The 23,849-nt window shown below is 32.5% G+C and overlaps 1 protein-coding gene across 5 annotated transcripts in view; it reads right to left on the reverse strand.

Annotated features, from left to right (window-relative positions):
- The window catches only part of Rab3-GEF (Rab3 GDP-GTP exchange factor), a 222,944-nt gene that overhangs the window by 135,870 nt on the left and 63,225 nt on the right, over window positions 1-23,849 (reverse strand). The window lies entirely within an intron of this gene.

The raw sequence follows: 23,849 nt of genomic DNA on the forward strand, positions 1-23,849 counted from the left end.
ATACCAGAGTATATTATAACTATCTATTCTACTAGTCTAAGTACCTACCTATTATCTAAATTATAATATCATGTCTCTACATAATTCCTTATAATTTTACTTAAAAGCATTGACTAATATTTAATAGAGGTAATTTGTAATAAAGCAATTCTAGTAATACTTGCTAAAATAAATAGTACCAAATATAAAATTTATTTATAGGTATATTAATTTGTATAATGTATAAGAGTATTCCATAGCAACGTAATCTTCATAACCTAACATTTAAACAATATTTATTAAGCATAGTTTCTTTAAAAGTCAAAAAATTAAATAATTATTTGTTTTCGTTTTTCTTTAGTATTTCCTGGCAACATATCTTGAGCGACATACCCTATATTTTAGATATCCCAAATATAAGCATCGTCTGGCTACAGATCTAGTGAATGTGAAAGACGTTTTCTATTAGAAACTGTATTATTAAATGTTAATGGAGCAATTCTATGGGACGTTTGGCTGTATTGCTCGTTAAGGCAATTTTGAAGATAAGATTTACAAATTTGCGAATTTCGCGTACGACAGTACCTTTTAACTAACTGAATTCTTGTGTTCTTACAGACATTCGAACTTAACAATCATAAAAACAAATTACTTGATTACTTAATACAAATAGTTACTTAAAAATTATTATTTAATTGTATTATCAATTTATTACCAATTTATCCTTCCATTTCTTTGATAATTCTTCGTCAGTCCATATCTTTTTCAAATTGTCGCTTCCCAGGGCTTTGCCATTTTTTAGAACATTTAGTGTGTTTCCAATTTCTTGTCCTGTAATTTCTCCAATATTCAGCTCTGGTGATTCTTCTTCGTCTTCTATGTCTTTTGTTATTTCATGTTCTTCTTTTTCTTCTTTATATACTGTACGTTACATTTTCTTCTAATGTGTTCACTTCTCGTTCGATCTATCAGTATGTTTTCTGTAATTCTTCTCAGTACTCTCATCTCTGCCGTTTTCAGTAGCCTTTGTGTTGTGGTTGTGTCGGATTCTGTTTCTATGGCATATGTCATTATTGACCTTACACTGGCTTTATAAATTTTTGACTTTATCTCAGTGTTAATGTGTCTGTTTCGCCAGCTAGTGTTATTAAGGCATCCTGTCAATCTATTTGCTTTTCAAACTTGATCTCCCACTTCTTTGTCCAGGTCTACATCACTAGACAGTGTAATTATAAGGTATTTTATTTCCATTACTTGTTCAATACTGATGGCATCAATTTCTATTTTATATCTGGTTGGTTCTTTGTTGACTACTATTGTTTTAGTTTTCTGAGATGAGATTGTCATATCAAATTCTTTTGCTCTTCTCTTAAATCTCTGGACCAGTCTTTGCGGGCTATCTTCATCTTGGGCTATCAATATTACGTCGTCTGGGTAACAAGGTATTTTTACTTCTTTGTTTCCCATTCTATATCCTTTTCCTTTGTTAACGCTTCTGATGATTTGATGAGTTACCCTGTCTTATTCTGCCGCCCATTTCTATAGGTTCTGTAAGTAGTTCATCTATTCTGACTTTAATTTTATTATTTTGGTAGATGTTTTTAATAGTTTTTATAATATATAGAAGAACCTCCATATTATACAGAAGGTGGATTACCTTTTTGAGTCTTACTCTGTCAAATGATTTCTTATTGTTTGTTATTTCATGTTTATTATGTATTTGTTTGAAGTATTTCTTCCATCTTTATATTAATTCTTTTATATTTTTATTCTGTTTCCTTGTTTATTCTTTACTTTTTGTATATTTTATGTACTTGTCCTGTAAGGTTTCGTATTGTTAATATATTGTGTTCGTAGGTCGTTTTTTGCGCTGCTTTCTGTGATGTATTTAGCATCTCATTTATAGCGAAAACTAGTAAGCCACATACAAGTGCTGAAGATCTTATTCTATCTTCAGCTGTTGAGGTGGTGGAAATAATAGTAGGTAAAAAAGTGACTACAAAAACAAAAACCATATCCCCTTTTAACAATACTATCCAAAGAAGAAGTGACATGGCAAAATATATTTGAGAACGAAATATTAAAAACATCAAAAATTATACGTGCTTCGGTTTACAGATGGATAAAGCTACAGATATTTTATATTGTTTTTCACTAGTAACCAGTCTATACTACCGGATGGAACCAAAGCTATGACAGAACAAGAAGCAATGCCAAATGCAAAATGGCTACACTGTTTTTTAAATCAAGAAGCTCTTGCTTCAAACTCTTTACCTTCCTAGCTGAATTCTGTTAAAAAGTGTCATTTAAGTTGTAAACTTCATCGAAGGAAAAGCGTTACAAACTCGCATTTTCAAAAAAAATTGTAGACATGGGTTCTTTATACGTAAATATTCTTTATCACACAGAAGTAAGATGGATTTGAACAGGCTAACAACATCCTGAAAAGAATTTTTCAGTTAAAAGCAAAACTTTTCCGAATATGAAGATCTATTTTCAAATTGTCTTTATCTCTTGCTTCAAACTCTTTACCTTTCTAGCTGAATTCTGTTAAAAAGTGTCATTTAAGTTGTAAACTTCATCGAAGGAAAAGCGTTACAAACTCGCATTTTCAAAAAAAAAAGTAGACATGGGTTCTTTATACGTAAATCTTCTTTATCATACAGAAGTAAGATGGATTTGAACAGGGTAACAACATCCTGAAAAGAATTTTTCAGTTAAAAGCAAAACTTTTCGGAATATGAAGATCTATTTTCAAATTGTCTTTGTCTTCTCAGGCTAGCTTTCCTTACCAATTTATTCGAAAACCTGAATATTCTGAATAGTGGTTTACAACAGTGGATTTATTAAAAATAATTTAATTCTGAAAGATTTCAATTGTAAAAAAGAATTTAGATTCTTACTAGTGCGTTCAAGAACTCATGGTGGAATTAGCTAAGTATAATAATAAGATTAATTTTGAGCTAGTTTATATAGATATGCAAGCTACTTTAGACAATGTACAACAACAGCTCTATAAATATTTCCCCAAAGAATTCAAACCAGCCATGACAAGTACAGATGAGTACTGAATCATTTTTTGGACCATTCTTTTCAACAAGCTGACATTCCAACAAAAATGAAAGAAAAACGTAGGGAAATATCAAGTAATGGAATATTAAAACTAGACATTTTTTCCAAACCCCGGATCAGTTTTGGACCGGGATGCAAGAGTACCCCGAATTGTTTGCGCATCGAATACAGAGCCTAGGTTTGCAAAATTAGTTTCTGAAAAACAGGCACATATGTCACATTAATATCTATTTTTTTCTATTTATGTTATCGACAGTTATCAGGTTTATGTTCCTAAATAAACAATATTGTGATAATTAAGGTGGTATGTTTGGCAGATTTTTTAAGCTATAAAATAAACCACACTATAATTAAAAACCACAGAAGATACCTGACCACCAATATTACGGGAAGAAGTCATCTATGCCATCAAAAATACAAAAGAGGGCAAAGCTACCGGATCAGATGATGTGCCCATCACCTGGTCAGAATTATTAACACTCATTGATGAAGATGTTATTGATGTAATGGTTGATCTCTGTAATCTAATATATCAGACTGCCACAATCCCCAGTAGTAATCCCCTTTGTCGCAATACAAAAAAAAGTTAAATGTAATATCCTGCTCAGATCACAGAACAATAGCTTTAATGAGTCACACACTTAAAACATTTTTTTAAATAATGCACAGCAGAATTGTTAAAACTCTTGAATATGAAATTAGTAACACACAATTAGGCTTTAGAAATGGTATGGCCATAAGAGATGCTTTGTTCGGCTTGAATGTGCTGGCCCAGAGATGCATGAATATGCATCAAGACATGTACTTATGTTGATGTAGATTTTGAAAAGGCATTTGATAAGGTTCAACATAAGAAGCTTATAGAAATATTAAAAAGCAAAAATAGTGACAGTCGTGATATGAAAATTATCACGACTAAGCTATATTGGATTCAAACTGCCAAGGTAATAGTTGACAACCAGAACACCCGAGATATCAAAATACAGAGAGGAGGCCGCCAAGGTTGCGTGCTGTCACCACTAGACATCAATATCTACAGTGAAGCGGTATTTAAAGAAGTGCTCTCAGATTCAATAGAAGGTATATCTATCAATGGAGAAGTTTTGAACAACTTGCGTTTTGCAGACGATACAGTAATAATGACGGATAACAACAATTATTTACAGAACGTAATGCAACGACTTAATGAATGCTGTCATAAATACGGACTAAGGATGAATTTGAAAAAAATTAAACGCATGATTATGACTAAATCAGCAGATGCAAACATCCAATTGTTGAGGATACTGTAATTGAGAATGTGGATCCCTACAAATAATTAGGAACATGGATAACCTCATATGTAGACCAAACCAAAGAATACGTTACGTATTCTCTACTCTTCTTTAGGGCTTGGAAACATGGACAATAAAACAAGTGTATCTAAATAAGTTGGCCGCCTTTGAATTTTGATGTTACAGAAGAATCTTACGAATATCAGGGACTCAAAGAAACACAGAAGTTACTAGATGAACAGAAAATGAAGCTAAAATAATATTGACTATTAAAAGAAGAAAACTTGAGTACTTAGGCCATGTTATGAGAGGGCAAAGACACTTATTATTATTGCAGCTTATTATGAAATTGGCAAAATTCGAAAACGAAATGTGGGAAGACGAAGAATATCGTAGCTTAAGAATTTTGGGAAATGGTTTGAATGCAGTAATGCAGAACTATTTAGATCGGCAGTCAACAGGGTCCGCATAGTCATGATGATTTCCAACCTTAGATAGAAGATGGAACTTAAAGAAAAATAATAAAATAAAGATTTCTGTAAAAAGTTTATTTTTTCTTTTGGAAATCATTTCGCGACCCAATCAGCTCTACAACGCGATCCGTGAGGGGGTCGCGATCCACACTTTGGGAACCACTGATTTACAGGTTAAAATTATTAATAGCTTGAAAATTACAGGATAGTATGGTATAGTATTTTGAAAACTTTTTGAAACCGATTTTCAGATAGTAAATCGAGACGTCAAAACAAATGCAAACAGTAATTCTCATTACAATAGATTGTGGTTTATTCGCATATTCAATAATATTTAACATAAAATGCGTATTGGTCTAAAACTATTTTAAATAGAGCCGTGCATTAGATTCTTCGGATTCGATGATAAAGTCTAGACATTCAATTTCTGTTGGGAGTTTTTGTGCAATCTATTTATTGTTTGTGTACAACATTAAATCGTTGTCATATTTGAATTCGACATGATTAAATATTTCACTTGTATATTTGGTCGAGGTTCGGATCATATTGAGTTACGAATTCAAAATTGAATCAAACTTCGTTCGGGGCCTGAACGACTTGTACCAGATCCTTTAATGGCCACAAGTAGTCCAAACATAATAAATATAGCTTACGTAAGTACTGATTTAAGGGTCAATTGGATTGGTGATTCAAATGGCATTTGTAGCTTTGGATACTGCTGCACGAAAGATTTTAGCCGATGAGCGATCAAACCATCTCCTCAGCTCTTTTAGCCACGAGTTCTGGCGTATCTTCTATTATGATTCGAAGTAATTCATGTCTTTCACGTCGTAACACATGGTCCAAGTATTGTATTTTCCTCTGTTTAATCATGTTTAGTCATTCTTTTTGTTTACTTACACGCTGAAGTACCTCATGGTTGGTAACTTTTTGTACCCATGAAATTATCAGCATCCGAGTGTTTATACAGGGTGTCCCGGAAAATAGTGCGTTCCTTAACGATATGTGCAGATTGCAGCATTTAAAACAAAAAAGTCTTACAACATTTTTTTATGAAGTTAACCGTTTTCAAAAAAAAAATATTAATTTTAATCCATTTGATTATTGTTCGCAGAAAAGGAAATACAGCCGGCAACGTTGCGTTCCTTGTTATTCTTCGTTAATTACTGTAAATCAGCTATCATGAATCATCGATCGTTAGGTATAATATGTATTGATACTGATAACAATGATAGAAAAAAAATTTGTTTTTATTAAATATTTAATAATTAAAGTTTGAATACTGTTTTTACTTACATGGAAAATTATTATTACAATAAATGTTCGAAATGGCCACCATTTGCACAGATACACGTGTTTATTCGACGATTCCAATTATTCTTAATATTATAAGTATGTAAATTGTGTCTGATTATTTCAGCAGCATCAAATATTCGTTGTCGCAATTGAGCTTTTGTTTTAATTTCATCCTGGTTGTCGTATACTAATGATTTTATATGTCCCCAAAAATAAAAGTCCATAACATTGCAATCTGGTGTACTGGGTGGCCACAGAACGTGTCCATTTCTACCGATCCAACGACGAGGAAAAGTGATGTCGAGGAAATCTTTAATATGTCTCGTAAAATGTGCTGGAGCCCCGTCATGAAGAAACCACATTTCAGAGCGTATTTGTAACTGGAGGTCTTCAAGAAGTATCGGTAGAACATGCTGCAAAAAATTTAAATAGGATTCTCCATTCAATCTTCTGGGAAGTTCGTACGGTCCAATCAGACGATTACCAATAATCCCAGCCCATAAATTTATACTAAACTGTTTTTGAAAATTTGTCCTACGTATAGCATACGGGTTTTCATCACTCCACACGTGACAATTGTGAAAATTAAAACACACCATTTCTCGTAAAACAAGCTTCATCTGCACACAACACTTTGCACGGAAATTCGGGTTCTCTGGCGAGTTTGTTTTGAAACCATCTACAAAATCTTAATCTTCGAGGTAAATCGCCTTGGTGTAAATCTTGCACTCGTTGGTAATGGTAAGGATGTAACAGTTGTTCCGTAAATGTCTTGTGAACAATTTTTTTTGAAATGCCAATCATTCTAGTAACAGATCGAGTACTTACTCTTGGATTATTACTGATTATATCCAAAATCACATCTTCTGCATTTAGTCTACGGTTACTTCGTGTTCTACCGCTAGTTTTTTTAAGTATCACACAACCCGTCTCTAATAACCTTTGGGACACGTTCACAAAACTTCGGACATTAGGATGTCGTCGTTTGGGATAGCGTTCAACATAAAGTCTAACAGCCCTATTACTGTCACAGTGGGCTTCACCGTACGTAATTAACATATCGTGATACTCGCGAATCGAAAACATGACAATACTATTTATTCTTAAGCTACGGGTAATTACAACTGTTTACAAATAATGTACCTTTTCTGTATCAAAATAAATTAAACTATCGCATTCTGCCCATACCTTTTGGAGCGCAACATTGCCGGATGTATTTGCTTTTCTGTGGACACTAATCAAATGGATTAAATTTAATATATATTTTTTTTGAAAACGGTTGACTTTATAAAAAAATGTTATAAGACTTTTTTGTTTTAAATGCTACACTCAGCCCATACCTTTAAGGAACGCACTATTTTCCGGACACCCTGTATACATCTTAGACATCTATTTTTTTTTTTTTTTTGTTTCAGATTCCATTGTCCCACTTTCACAGCCATACACCGAGACATAGAAAACGTGATCAATCGTATTCTGAGCTCTAGACTAAAGTATGATCTTTTAAAAAATGTTTATAAAAGTTTTCCTTGATTGTTCGATTCTTGATAGGATTTCTGTTTTTTTTTTTTGGTTATACTGGCTGATTGATAGTACTAGAATTTTAGTTTTGGAAACGTTTACATGTAAACCAAACATTTTGCTATAAAGAACTAACGCAGTTATTATATTTTGTAGTTCTTGTGCGTTACTTGCTATTAGGACGGTAGCTGTGTCGGTAGAAGCGTAGCTGATGTTGTCTATGCTGGTTCCGTAAATCTTGATTCACCTTGAACCTCATCTAATGCTTTTTTGAATATAGATTCCGAATCAGATTAAATAATAGCGGTGATAAGACGCAACTTTGTAGCACTCCTCGTCGGATTAGTATATCTTCGGATGTTGTGTGCTCTATTTCAATTGCTGCCTTTTGGTGCTAATATAGTTCTAAGATAATCCGTATGTCTTGTTGCTCAACAACTTTTTAGGTACTATTTATTTAACAAATAATTATTTTGGCAATTCAAAAATAATTTACCTTCTGTAATAAAGATTGCTGTTTCTGTATTTTTACAAAAAATTATATATTTTATTTATGAAATGATTTTTTATGAAATACGATTTGATTTGTTTATACATTTGTTTTTTACATTCTTTTCCTTAGTGTTTGTTATTTCCAATATGTACTTCTACGAAACAAAATTTCGTTACGAAATAAGAGGCATGTAGTATTAATTAATAAATTAATATTTTTGCAAATTGTAATATCTGCAGTGGCGGTTGGTGGAAGATGATAGATGTGCAAAGAATTAATTATATTATATATTTTCATATTTTATATTTACACTTTTCTTTTTAAATTTTATTCACAATTCTGTTCAAACTTTTGTTTAGATGAAAATATATTTACCTAACCGAAATAAATTTTACAATAATAACGTTTGTTTTGAGCGCCCGCACTATTTTCGGGGTTGATTTCCTAACGCCGATGCTTATGCGGTTACCATGGAAACAACAAACACGCATTACTATGTTTTTGTCAAACTTATCGCTCTACAAGCGCGAAACTACGGTGTTTATTCGTGAATGTTATTATTTAAGGTACCAAAGAGACAGATTCCAAATGAAAAAAAATTAAATTTATCTGCGATAGAAACTTGTGACAATATACACTCACCGGCACGAAAAATAGAGCACTTTTTAAAATAAAAATTGTAATTCTTCTTAAACTTTTATTACTATATTAACGTAAACACAAACGGAATAAACTGTTTTAAGTAATTTCTAATAAAACTTAAGCCCTATAAAAGAGCCTCGACCTTCCCAAGTCTATTACGTCAGTCAGTTCTATCCATTGCCAACTGTTGCCAGTTTGCTACGCCTATTTGTCTAACATCCTCATCTACACCATCCCTCCATCTGAGTTTTGGCCTACCCCTACTTCTACTTCCCACAGGTTGCGACATAAAGATTCTTCTAGGAGGATTGTTCTGCTGTGATCTTGCCAGATGTCCTGCCCATCTTAGTGTTCCTATTTTTATAAAGGATACTACGTCTTTAGCACCAAATATATGTTTATATCTGTGATATATCTCGTAGTTGTACCTCCTTTTCCAAACACTATTTTCACAGATGCCACCGAATATTCTTCTCAGGATCCTTCGTCAGGATCCTAAGCAGATTTTCATCTGCCTTGGAAATGGTCCATGTCTCCGACCCATATGTCAACACTGGTTGTATAAGGGTTTTGTATATGGTTATTTTTGTTTTTTGGCATAAGTTTCTGCTTCTCATATGTCTACCCAGTCCAAAATAGAATTTGTTTGCTAGGATTATTCTTCGCTTGATTTCTTCCGTCATGACGATCTCCTTGGTGATCAAGGAGCTAAAGTATGTGAATTTGTCCACCACTTCAAAGGTAGAATTATCAACCGTGAATTGGTGGCCGATGTTTCTGGCTCTATTGTTGGGTGTTGATGCCATTATCTTAGTTTTATCTTCATTTACTTGCAGGCCCATATTTTTTGAGGCGTTTGACAAGCTTTTCCAGAGCTATGTTGAAAAGGAGACACAACAAAGGAGACATTTTGAAAACAAAATTGATTGAGTTTCATTTTAAAAGTAGGCTTTTAGTAAGTACCTATTTATTTTTTGTACTCTCGAATCAGCGCCCTTATGAACATAATTATCACCCTCCGCCACTGATTATCTTTACCGATTTCATGGGATTTATTGTTATGCCTTTAAATGTTTTTAAAGTCAATACTAATTCACATTTACAGTCTAAATAAAAATTTTAATATTGCATTTTTTCTAATCCGAAACATATGTACAAAATTTTCCAATATCAACAATCAATAATGTTTGACCATAGGTTAAGTATACAGGGTGTTTCAAAAAAAGGTAACCCCGTCTCTAGGGTAGGCAAAAAACTGAAAAATAATTGGGGTTTGCTTAGTAAAAAATTTTTGTAACGCCATCCGTTTTCAAGATGAAGAAAAAAAAATTTACGCATTTTTTACGATTTTGCCGAAACTACTGGCAACATTGTAATAAAATTTTATACGAATATTTTTTGGAAGCTGATACATCCCATGAATTTGTTTTTATATCTGATTCTCATAGAGGGCGCTAGTTACACGGATCGTACTAAGTATTAGTCAATATAACTTTTTTAAGAGAATTTCAAGTAAACTTAAACATCATTCAATTTTACACGAAAAAGGTACTCTTGGTACAACTCGATACTGTGTACCGTTTTCGGAATATTTTGATTTGAAAATTATGAAGTAATAATTGATGCTGGTAGTAATGATAAAGTTCTAATAGGTATACCTCTATTTTCTCCAAGTGTGCCATGAAAATCTGACATTTATTGATTGTTATGACGATAAATCAACAATATTTAGAGTTTTGAAACCTTGTTATTTGTAAAATCAAATCAATATGTACTCAAATGTTGAATACACTGACATGTTATTAACCTTAGGCGAATGTTTAGGATGTTCTAGTGCAGCTGTGACACGTTATACAGAAAAGTTTCCTAGAAGAAACTTACCAAGTAAAAAACATTTAGAGCCGTTTAACGACGTTGTCGAGAAACTGGGAATGTGAGACCAAATAAAATAAATTCTGGTAGACCAAGAACAACAAGAACAATTAATAAAGAAAATAATATTTTAAATTTAATTGATCAAGATCCAACAGTTAGCGTAAGGAATATAGCAAGACAAACAAATACTTCTTCTTCAAGTACTTGGCGGATACTGAAAGAACAGCAATTACATCCTTATCATTACAGACAAGTCCAAGGGCTCTTGCCAGATGATCTACCAATTAGTGTGGATTTTTGTGAAACATTGCAACAAAGGACAGCCCACAATCCAAATTTTTTTAAATGCATTATTTTTACGGACGAGGCCACCTTTACGCGACAAGGTATGTTTAACTCCCATAATGCACACTACTGATGTGATGAGAATCCACGAGTCAAAAGGGTATCACATTACCAACACTCATTTAAAGTTAATGTTTGAGCAGCAACTTTAGGTAACAAATTAATAGGTTATAATATTCTACCTGGAAATTTAAATAGTGATATGTATCTTGATTTTTTAAACAATTCCTTATTCGAGATATTAGAAGATTTAACGCTAAACGAGCGAAGATCTTTATTTTTTATGCACGATGGAGCTCCACCACACTTTAATAGAAGGTGTCGTAATTGGTTGAGTAATCATTTTCCGAATCGATGGCTTGGTAGAGGTGCAGAAGCTCCGATTCATTGGCCTCCTCGGTCATGCGATTTTAACCCTTTGGACTACGCTGTTTGGTCGTATATTAAGGAAAAAGTCTATGCTACAGAGGTAAATTCACGCCAAGAATTGGAAAAAAGAATTCAACGTCAATTTAATGACATCATAGCTGATCCATTACCGTTTAGAAGGCTAATGGAATCTTTAGAAAAAAGAAAAGACTTGTGTATTCGCAAAAACGGAGGGCATTTTGAACACTTACTGTAATTGAATTTTATTTTATGTTCTTAGTCATTAATTACATTTTCTTCTTGTGAGTTATGTTTAATTACTAACTATTTTATACCAGCATCAATTATTACTTCATAATTTTTTTCAAATCACAATATTCCGAAAACGGTACACAGTATCGAGTTTTACCAAGAGCACTTTTTCGTGTAAAATTGAATGATGTTTAAGTTTACTTAAAATTTTGATTAATAATTATACTCTTAAAAAAGTTATATTGACTAATACTTAGTACGATCCGTATAAATAGCGCCCTCTATGAGAATCAGACATAAAAACAAATTCATGGAATGTATCAGATTCCAAAACATATTTTTATAAAATTTCATTACAATGTTGCCAGTAGTTTCGGCAAAATCGTAAAAAATTCGTAAAATTTTTTTTCTTCAACGCCCTGTATCTTGAAAACGGATGGCGTTACAAAAATTTTTTACTAAACAAACCCCAATTATTTTTCAGTTTTTTACCTACCCTAGAGACGGGGTTACCTTTTTTTGAAACACCCATTTAATCCTAAGAAAATTACAAAAAATGTATGTATTTTGAAAACATAGCAGCGAAAACAAAATAAGTAGATTTAGCAAAATTAAAGTCTACTAGCCTACAGAATTGAATGATGTTTAAGTTTACTTAAAATTTTTAAATAATTATACTCTTAAAAAAGTTATATTGACTAATACTTAGTACGATCCGTGTAAATAGCGCCCTCTATGAGAATCAGATATAAAAACAAATTCATGAGATGTATCAGATTCCAAAACATATTCGTATAAAATTTCATTACAATGTTGCCAGTAGTTTCGGCAAAATCGTAAAAAATGCGTAAATTTTTTTTTTCTTCAACTCCATGTATCTTGAAAACGGATGGCGTTACAAAAATTTTTTACTAAGCAAACTCCAATTATTTTTCAGTTTTTTACCCATCCTAGAGACGGGGTTACCTTTTTTTAAAACACCCATTTAATCCTAAGAAAATTACAAAAAATGTATGTATTTTGAAAACATAGCAGCGAAAACAAAATAAATAGATTTAGCAAAATTAAAGTCTACTAGCCTACAGAAAACTGTGTAAAATAGAAACACTCAAAGCAATTTAACACAAAACTGTGTCAGGTGCACTGTATAACTGCCTCAATATTTTTGTTTGCTCTATTACATCTACTACCCAATCAACTACGTTTTATTGTCTTTATTATTTGATACTATATTTCACTCATATTTTAAATCGAAATATATTAATAAAAAAATTATTAATGTGGTTCTCAAATGTAAGAAAGTTAGACTAGAAGGTAAGAATAAGTTAATTTTAGGTTCAAAGGTTCAAATTTTTGTAAAAATATTTTTAATTTTTAATATTATAATTAAAATAACACAAACTATAGTCCTGCAAATAAGAAATGAAATGAGTCATGCACGTGATCACTTACGTATATCGTATCATTTAGCTTTGGCTGTGACTTTTACCAAAAAGGTGTCAGTAGCGGAGACAGGATGCGTATGTGGTCAGTATATATTTCGTTTTCTTAAAGTTGTAAGTACATTGTGTAAAGTATACATGTGATTTTGTTTTTAACGATATATTGCTCTCGTTAAATATTGTGTAATTTAATAAACATGGAAGAAGCTTGTACTAGCAGGGAGATATATAATTCTGAAACGTTCTTGCACACAGTTAGGATTTACAGCTAAAAAAATAGTGTCTCTTTTCTGTGTCTGCTTAGTTTAATGATATATCAGGGTTCGCCTCCCTCAAGCTTTTCCTTAAAATGTTCTGTCCATCTTCTTACTTTTTCTTGCTGTACTGTCAATATGCTACACTTCTTATCTCTTCACAACTTTTGTTCGAACTCTTTTCTGCTTTTGTTCAGTTTCTGGTCAATTTTTCTTGTCTCTGTTGGCTTACTTAGTTCTTGTAGTTCTTGAAGTTCTTTGATCATATTTTTTTACTTCTTTTTGTGGTGGATTTTCTATTCTTCTTTGGGGAGTTCTTTTTATTCCTCCTCTGCTTGTTGGGTTCTGTACCCCTGTTGCAGAAGTAAGTATGGTCTGTTTTGTCTGTTATAATCTTGCCTTCTTCGTCAAACCAGTTATTTCTTATTGTTCTTCGTTGTTAAGCTTCTTCTGTATGTTTTAGTTTATTTTCTAGTGTAATGTTTATGTTTGGTTTATATTCGTTATTTGTTTCGTATCTATGAGTCCTTCTACATTGTATCGTCCATGTTTGGAACCTATTTCCTTTTTTATGTATAAAATTCTGGTCCTTACCCTACTTTTGACACGGTAATGATTAGAATGCGCATTTGCTCCTCTCCTGGAGCGGACGTTTACTATATACGATAGGTGTCTTGAGTCTACTATAACATAATCTATCATATTTACTGTATATCCATCTGGTGATTTCCAGGTGCATTTGTGAATATATTTTTATACAAAGTTAAAATTACAGAATGGATTCCAAACAAATCTAAAAAATTTATGGATTGATTTAAAAAAAAATTATCAGACTTAAAATCGAACATGACTTCTCCATATTTCATAAGCCTACCCATACTGACACGACTATACACAATTCATCATCTCATCCCACACAACATAAACTGGCAGCCTATCATAATATGTTACATAAATTAACAGAAATTCCGATGTCAAAATACAACTTTCAGACAGAATTAAATATCATTTAGCAAATAGCAGTAAACAATGGATACAACGAACAAACAGTTAATAAAATGTTAAATCAGAAACTACACAGGAAAGCCCTGAAATTAGTATTTTCACCACCAGAGAAAATCCCAGTACCTTCTGCTTGATTACATACACAGGCAAAATATCAACAAAAATAGCCAAACACATAACAAAGAAAGGAATAACACCAGCTTTCAGAACAAATAACAACGCAAATATATTAAAAAGAACACGAGCCAAAATAAAAAACACTTACACAGTGGTGTGTACAAACTTAAATGTGGCGACTGCCCAAAAACTTACATCGGTCAAACTGGTAAAAATTTTAATAAACGAATATATATATATACAAGGATTTCCACAGTTTTCACTGTATTCCTTCACTCAACCGTTTTCTCCAATTTTTCCTGTTTAGCCAGTCCCCTTCCTGTAGGTTTCTTCTACTCATTGCTTCGTCCACCTCATCTCTGAAAGATCTTCGGGGTCTGCCTCTCTTTCTTCTTCCTATCGGGTTCCACTCTGTTATTCTATTTATCCACCGATTTTGGTCTGCTCTTCTGACATGTCCGTACCATGTTAATCTCTTCTGTTCGATGTAGTCTATTATGTCGGAGTTCATTCCCATTCTCCTCTTAATCTCCATGTTATTTATTCTGTCTCTTCTTGTTACTCTGCAGCTTCTCCTTAGGAATTCCATCTCTGTTGCTCTTATTTTGTTTTTGGTTTTCTTATTTATTGTCCAATTTTCACACCCATAAGTGAGGATACTTCTTGTCATGGTATTATATATTTTTTTCTTTGTTTTTATGCTGATGTTCTTATCCCATAGTACCGGGTTCAATTTTCGTATGCAGTCTCTTGTTTGTCCTAGTCTATTTTTTATCTCTTCCTCCGTTGTTCCTTTGTTTGATATTATGAAACCTAAATACTTATACTAATATACGAATAACAGAACAGAACAGAACAGAATAATAAACGAATAGCAGAACATAAAAGGGCTTCCAATAATAGAAAAACAGATTCTACATACGCACTTCACCTTCTAGATCATAATCATTCTTTTAATGACGAATTTAAAATTCTTCACATTCAAAATAAAGGCCTTAAGCTATCTTTGTTAGAATCTATGGAAATCAACAAATTAAAATACACAGATATAATTCTGAATAACCAACTTGATACAAACAGTTCTCCCCTCCTCAGCCTATTTCATTAGAGACTATAAAGTGTAAACGCATGCCAAAAATAGATCACTTCAGAAAGGCAATCAGCCGAAACAGCTGTAGTGTTAAGATTTTATAATAAAGGTGGAAGTTTTGAAAACAAAGTTTTCAGTGTTTTATTGTTAAATTTAATAATATAAATATCTGGGAAAAATATTTAATGAAAGTAATGAGTACACAAAAGAAATTAAAGCAAGAATAAGACAGGTCACGGCGATCAAGAGAAAATCTAAATAAAATTTAAACTAGCTCCCTATTTTTTGGCTTTATGCTTGCAGTATCACTTCTAAATCAAAAATAAGTATAAATTAAAATCGACTATGGTGCACATTTCTACGTATGTGTAGAAGAACCCTTTTTTTCTTTATTTTTTAATTTTATATCTGTCGTTAACTGTGTAATTGGATTTTCACACATTTTAATATGTGTGAGTATATTATATGATGTATATAATATACACTTACACATACATACCCGATAACCGATTTTAATTTTGGTATATTTCTGATCTTCAAGTGATGCTGCAAGCATAAAGGCAAAAAATATAGGGTGTTAGTGTAAATTTTATTTAGATTTTCTCTTGAACACCGTGAGGTTAGAAATGCTTTCAACAAATAGATATTACAAACATTGCAATTAATAATTACAAAGAGGTTAGAAATGCTTTCAACAAATAGATATTACAAACATTGCAATTAATAATTACAAAGAGAAACATTACAATTTCTTTAAACGTAAAAGTTCTGAGCTGCTACGTGTCGAATTAGACATTAAAGAAAGGCGTTTCAGATAGAGTGGGATCCTTAGAATTATGTGTCTACAAAAGAGTATTACGAATAAGCTAAGGTTGGATAGAGTGTAATGATCCAAAAGTTTTAATTCACGTATTTTAAATTCCAATCCATGTTGTAACATTTTTTTTTATAATTAAAATATTAAATAATTTTTAATCCCTCTACCCCTGTTGCTGAGACGCCCACGGCCGTATTTGCAAATATATACGCGGGTGGTCTTGTTTACCATTAGAAAATTTTATTGCAACCTACCGACTTTCCTTACCACGGAATTCTCACGTACGGATAGGTCCTACTTATCAAAAGACGCCGACGAAATACTATACTTTATGGTAGGGCTTGGATTAATCTTTTTCGGTACCAGGCGGTTTCTTTTTGATAAATTTAGTAAACATCGTCGTAAAGCACTTTATAGTATTTTTTTGGGAGAACGTAATTCAGAAGGTTTGATCTCTTCTTACGTTTCTTCCCGTTACTTCCGATGTTTGTTAGAACCTTTTTATCTTCCTAGAAATTGATACAGTCTGGCTTGTCATTTTTAAGTGGGTGTTATCCCACCTATTTTTTGGGAAGCTTGTGAAATTTTGAGAGAAAGAATATCACTTCTGAGAGGGCACTCTTTGAGAAAAGACGCTTCCTTCTCTTACCGTTCTCTGTAAATTTTTTCTTTAAGTGTATATACACCCTAATATTTGAGATTCTTAATCTAATACCATATTAATTAAATATGATTATAAAGTACCATTATTTTAATTAAATTCAGTGCTTGATACTAGTAAAGTATAATAAAGTTTAGTGAAGTGGTGCAGCAGTCATCGAGATTTCATTGTAAGTTATTGTAATCATATTACCTTCAATTATCTGGACGAATAATACGATATGTAATCATATTACCCAATTTTGGACAAATCTGCGTCAACCATTTCATCACCTGTAGTTAAGGTTAAGTACCCATTTAGCAATTTAATTAAAAGAACATTTAATATTTCAATACGAACTTTCAATCAGCTATTAAGAACTCTTCTAATAACTAAGAACTAATAATTATTATGAACATTTAATTCTCAGTAAGAACAGTTAATCATTCAACAACAGTGCGAGACAGATAATTAACTTAAAACCAAGTCCGGGTTAGTTAAATTTTTATAATACAGAATTCTTGTAACCTTTTTGTATTATTTTGAATTTAATTTTAATTAACTTTGTTTTATTTGCTATTCATTTTTTAAATTTATGTAGCCGTTATCTCGAGATAAGCCCATAAAGAGTGAAGAGAGATTTCTATCAACTTTGGTTGATTTTTTTTTTTTAATATTATCAGGCTCTCTTCGCTGATAATTTAATTTGTGCATGATGTTATTATACTGAATTTGTAAAGGTATTTCTTATTCATAATACTGTTTATTTCTGTATGTATACAACCATTCATTAATTGATGGTGAATTTTTTTACTAGTTTACATACAGTTGCCTATATAATTGTGTTGTTGAATATATTGTTTTGTTTTATTAATGAATTTTATTTCTCGAGTCCTGATAAGTTTCCTGATAAAACAATACCTCTGAATATTTGCTTATTATATTAAATTATTATTAATCCTTCGATCAGAATAAAGATCAGGCTGATTAAGTTTCGTAGGTAAGTGGGTGAACGAAGTCCACCTAATATAGTTATTATTTGTTTATGTAGTGTGTTGACAAGATTTATTTGATAATTAACTGTTGATATCTTTCCTTGGATTTGGTCTCAGAACCCAAATATCTTTTTATATCTCTTTTCGTTTCTAGGGTTTCTTAATTTATCCCTTGAACCCCAAAAAGTTACGAGCCACTCTAGGGTTTTTGGTCCAAAGTGCTTTATTTTTTCTGTTCGTATATCGTCTAGACCAGCCGCTTTATTATCTTTCATTTGGTGGATTGCACCTCTCATCTCCTCCAGACAAAAGCAGGTACCTAGAACATCCTCTTCCTCGTCCATATTTCGTTGTACTTTCACTTTGTTCTTCCTTAATGTCGTCTTACCATTTGTCAGGAGACGATGAGCTATCTGATCGGGTGTGACTTTTGTCAGGCAAGACATATCTGTTGTAAGATGAAAATTGTAAGATAGTCAGAATTTCCAAATGACCACAATCACATCTCTTCCGATTCTAAGAAACGCGGCCTCGTTCATTTTGTGTATCTTAAACATTATCCATCGTTTGTTGGTCTTACAAGAGTCACGAATGTCGAGGTGTTGAGAATAATGGGAAAAGAGAAAGAGGTTTTGAATACGATTAAAATTAGAATTTTGTAATATCTAGGACATGTCATGAGGAACGAGCATTATAACTTAGTGCAATTAATAATACAAGGAGGAATACAGAGTAGAAAGAGTCGTTGAAAAGACGTATCTCCTGGTTGAACAATTTGAAAGCTTTGTTCAACAACCTGACATTTACCGATATTTTTAGACCAGCGATATCGATAGTGCGAATGCGATAGATGGCACACGAAGAAGAGTAGTCTTGGTCTATAGTTTGCCATTCTACTAAGCATATGTGTTTCTTAAAATAAAGTTAATTTTTATGATTTTCCGAATTGTGTTTGTTACAATTTAATAGAGAGTTTTGCCTTTTTAAATGTATTATATCACTTGGTATCAATTAAAACATATTAAGCTTTTATTAATTAATTAATTCTTATCTTAAACATTTATATTTACATATTCGGGTAGTAGTCCAGTCGTCAGAAAGTTGACCCCCAAAAATCATACAAACAAGCTGAATTTTGCAGAGAATATTAATTTTAGGACTCTAAAAAAGATGCAAAAAAGTTTACTACTTTTACCCCTGGGCTTCCCGCAGGGGGGCAAAAACGCAAATAAATCGATTTACCAAAAATCTGTACACCGTAGAAGAACAACGCTTGAAGCGACCGTCGATTGTGCATGTCAGTTACGCGCGCAAAATCAATGTTCAGTAAAATTTGTATTAGCTCGACGGTAAAAATTCGATATCTTTTGATCCAAATGTCCTATCAACAAAAATTAAGATGCGGTTTTAAGGAAAAGAGTGCAGATTTTGTATGCAGTTTTTGCATTTTGCCAAGAATAAACTCAGTTTTTATAAAGGTTTTAAATAAATTGGCGCGACTTTTGTCATTTTTTACTGACTGAAATGCAAAATCGACAGTCGCTCCAAGCGTTGTTTCTAAGAGAACGGTTCATTCTACACAAAAAATGATTATAAACATTTTTGTTTACGGTGTACAGATTCTTGGCAAATCGATGTTTTTACCCTACTAAGAGGAGGGTTTTAGGGGGAAGTGCAGGGGTAAAAGTGGTAAAGTTTTTTTTTGCATCTTTTTTGGGGTTTTATGATTTTTAGAAGTTTAGTGGCATTTTCATCTCTGACGACTGGAGTATAGTGCGGCCCAAGATTTTTATAGACTCGGTAAAGACCACGTAACGTTTCGTCGCTGAATTTTCGTATAACGTGCCTAAGTTTTCTCTTGAGTTTTTATTCCACTAAAACATCTAAGAATGCAATTGTTTATAGTTCTTTATTTCCAGATTAAACTGGATCTTTAGGTTATGTATAAATTAAATAAATTTAGTTACTAAATTTTAACAATTTTTCAGTTCACTTCTTTTATGTCTCCAGATCAAAAAAGTATTATCCATATCTATTATGTGGATGACACTTAACAAAGAGGTATCTTAGATAAAAAATGTATTTTTGTAATATTTTGACACCGATGTCGTTAAAAAATATTGAAATTTACTAATAAAAAAAATACTCTTGGATTTTACAATAATAGAACCACATGTTATTTAAAATTACGTCATAAAGTAAAAGACAACAAAAATACAGTTACAAAAAATATTAGAACACTAATATTTCGTTAGCCCATGCTAGTCGATTATTGCTCTTTAACATGCATAACACTGGTTTCAATGACTCTAATTTTTTTAAAACAGTTATTTGTTTTTATATATAATTTTGTTTTTTATACGAGTATATATTATATCCATATTTAATTTGCTAATACTACCCCTAGATGTCGTTTTTTATATATAGATTTAGACTGTGTACTCTTTAGTACCACTAAGAGTGGCAAAAAAATAGGTCGGACCCAGATCTTCAAAACTATATGGTCACCAAAAAGAAAGCGAAGTTAGCAGCAGCAATAGCTAAAGCAGAAGGGTACATAAATCTATACTATGCGGTCAACGATATTAGGGAAGATGGAAAAAAGAGATATAATAACCAAACAGAGAAAAAAAGCAAATGATTTTAATCAAATTCGACGTTTCCGATACAAAAATAATAAAATACTAATTCACGAAAAGGATGTCAAAAAGATTTAAAAAAAGTATTTTGTCACTTTATTAAATAAAGTATTTGACAGAAAACCAGGCGAATTAACGGAGACAGTAACAGCAGTGGTCACCAAAATAACAAACGAGGAAGTGGTTCTAGCAGTTTAAAAAGTAAAGAAAGAAATAGCAGTTAGACCAGATTATATTCCTTTTGTGGAGAGCATGTAACGATGTCAACGCTAACGTTTTTAGTTTACCTTTGCTCTGTACGCACGGACCTCCACCGCTAAGTTCTACTTTCATCGAAGAAAATCGAAGGAGTTACGGTATAAAATAAGAGCCGCCACACGAGAGAACCAAGTCCTATTAGTGTGTTGATCTGGGAACGACTCCACTGATCCTAGGATGTTAACCGAAGGTCAATTGCTTCTGCTATAGTGTTGATCTAGTGGCATCTTCGAACCAGTCTTAGAGTGTTGATCTGAGACGTATTCGTTCCGTGACTAAGTGTTAATTAGTCACTTTCAGCTTCTTGCCGGATCGAATGTTGATCGATCTGTCTACCTGTAACCCAGATCATTCCTTTAATTTAGCGCGCGTGTGTGCGTGTGTGTGTGTATTAACACATCGCATTTTCGTTTCGACTTTTATGACATTAATTGTATTTATTTTTCGCAGGTTTAAACAGTGAGTCATAGAACCGTCGATACCGTCGTCGCTAAGATTGACACTTAAATTGTATTGAACAAATTATCTAGTATAGTATTTTATTATTTATTTCGAATACATTTTTATTTAAATTAAACCTGTGCTTTACTGAGTCTGCTGTCTAAAAGCGTTTCCGTCACAGGGAGAGACAGGAACAACTTGGCAGGTTTATTTAATAAAATTATGGAAGTTTCACAAATGTCATATGAATGGAGAAGCAGTACATTAGTACCTTTTTACAAAAATAAGAGAGATATACAACAATATACAAACTACAAAGCCATAAAGCTACTTAGTCGCATAATGAAAATATATCAATAGACCACAGACGCAACTTTCATTATAAGGCAGTTGATATAAAAAATACAGGAATAAAGAAAAAAACGCTCATAGGTATCCATTGATCTTGAGAAAGCATATGAGAGGGCGCTCGGTAAGAAAGGAGTTCTCGATGAATAGGTAAAGATTGTAAGATACATGTATGAGAGAGTAACAACTGGTGGTAGGACAGGTGTGGGAGAGACTGATTTTTACGTGAAAGTAGGATTGCACCAAGGCTCGGTGCTTAGTCCTTAGACTTATTCTCATTAGTTTTGGACCAGATATTACCAAAACGACAGCATAACATTCCCTGGTGCTAAATGTAAGCTGATTATGTAGTCCTAGTAGGAAATAGTAAAAGAAAGTTAAAGAACAAAAACAAGAACAGTGGAGACAAGCTCTTGAAGAAATAGGTGTAAATCTTAGTAGGACAAAAACAGAGTATTTGGAATGCTCGTTTCAATGAGTTAGTATAAATAAAATATGGTGGCTTTTGATAATGAAATTATTATGAAAAGTAATAGTTTTAAGTAACTGGGATCAGTATTACAAAGTAATGGTAAAATAAATGGAGATGCGTGCAGTAGAATTAGGGTTAGTTACGGTTGTACGGATGAAGTAGAAGGAAATTTTAGGATTTATCCTTTAAATTTAACTTTAGAAGAGGAGGTGCTGCATTTCGTAAGCATACTTTATTGCCATTAGATCTACGCTTTGCAAATCTCAATCCCACATTTGAGTTGCTCCAGCTTACGTCGTTGTTTATAAAGGCACAACATTAGCAGACTACCAGATGTCGATGGTGAAGTTAAACCAAGAAAGAAATTCAAACAATATCCTATAGGCTATTTCCATATTCATATCGCGGATGTTAGAACAGAAGAAGGAAAACTGTATTTGTTTGTTGCAATAGAATAAATTCACCTACGTTGAGTTGCACAAAAGTGCTACAAAACCCATAGCTGCTTAGTTTTTAGGTAATCTGATTAGAATTTTACCGTATAAAATCCACACTATTTTGACAGATAATGGCATACAATTTACAAATGGGAAGCGCCTTCCAACACATATTTGATAGAGTTTGTGAAGAAAATAACATTGAACATCGTCTGACAAAAGTTAGCCATTCTTGGACAAATGGACAACTTGAACGTATGAATAAAACTTTAAAGAATGCTACAGTTAAGAAAGATCACTATCGTTCGCATCAGCAATTTAAGCAGCATCTTGATGACTTTGTTATATTATGCAAAGAGACTCAAAGATCTTAGGGATGTTACACCTTTTAAATTTATATGTTCTCAGTTGACAACGTGTCATGAAAGGATAAAGGATGAGTGGTCTGTTTGTTGCAGATTTTTATACCAGCATTCTTTTAGCTAGATATCTGGTGAAGAAAAAAGTTACTTTGCTTGGGACGCTGAAGGAAAATAAGAGAGAAATTCCTTAAGAATTTCTTCCACATAAGTCAAAAGCAGGTCAATCTGGCATATTTGGATTTCAGAAAGATTATATGATTACCGCTTATATGACCCGTAAAAGTAAGTCAGTTATATTATTAACGTTTATGCACACCGAAAGTTGACCTGTATACTAAGAAACCACAGTTGATTTTAGATTACAACCAAACAAAATGAGGCTAAAATGTGGCTAAATTATGTCCATCATACAGTGTTTTAAGACCGTACTGCTCGCAAGAAAACTTGCTGCAATTTCTTGCATGACTAACTTTCATGCAAGTCCATTGGAAGGTATTTATATGCGATTTTACAGCTTGCAACTCGGCTTGCAATGCAATTAATGTTTTAACTTCATCGTAACTTATAAACTATTTATTTTTTTTATTTGCTTATTGCTATTTATTTAACATTATTTAGTAAATTTCAAAATACCAAGACTATTAAAAATAGCCCAATCTAAAAGAAAAAAGGCACTATTAATAAACTCTTGGAAAAATCAATCAATCAGTAATTATGACATTTAACATTGTGGAAAAACTTCCTACAAATTCCCCTAGACTTGCATAAAAACTTGCAGAGAAAGTGGCACTAAACCGATTATCGCGCAATTGCAAGAAGTTGTAGGAAATAATCAGCTGACGACATACTGCGCATACCTTTAGGCAATTTTCTTGCTTCTTTCAGGTATAATTGCAAGTTGTAAAACGGACTTTGCGAATTACGAAAAGATGACCGTTTGT

Source organism: Diabrotica undecimpunctata, chromosome 6, assembly GCF_040954645.1.
Source record: "Diabrotica undecimpunctata isolate CICGRU chromosome 6, icDiaUnde3, whole genome shotgun sequence".
NCBI lineage: Eukaryota > Metazoa > Arthropoda > Insecta > Coleoptera > Chrysomelidae > Diabrotica > Diabrotica undecimpunctata.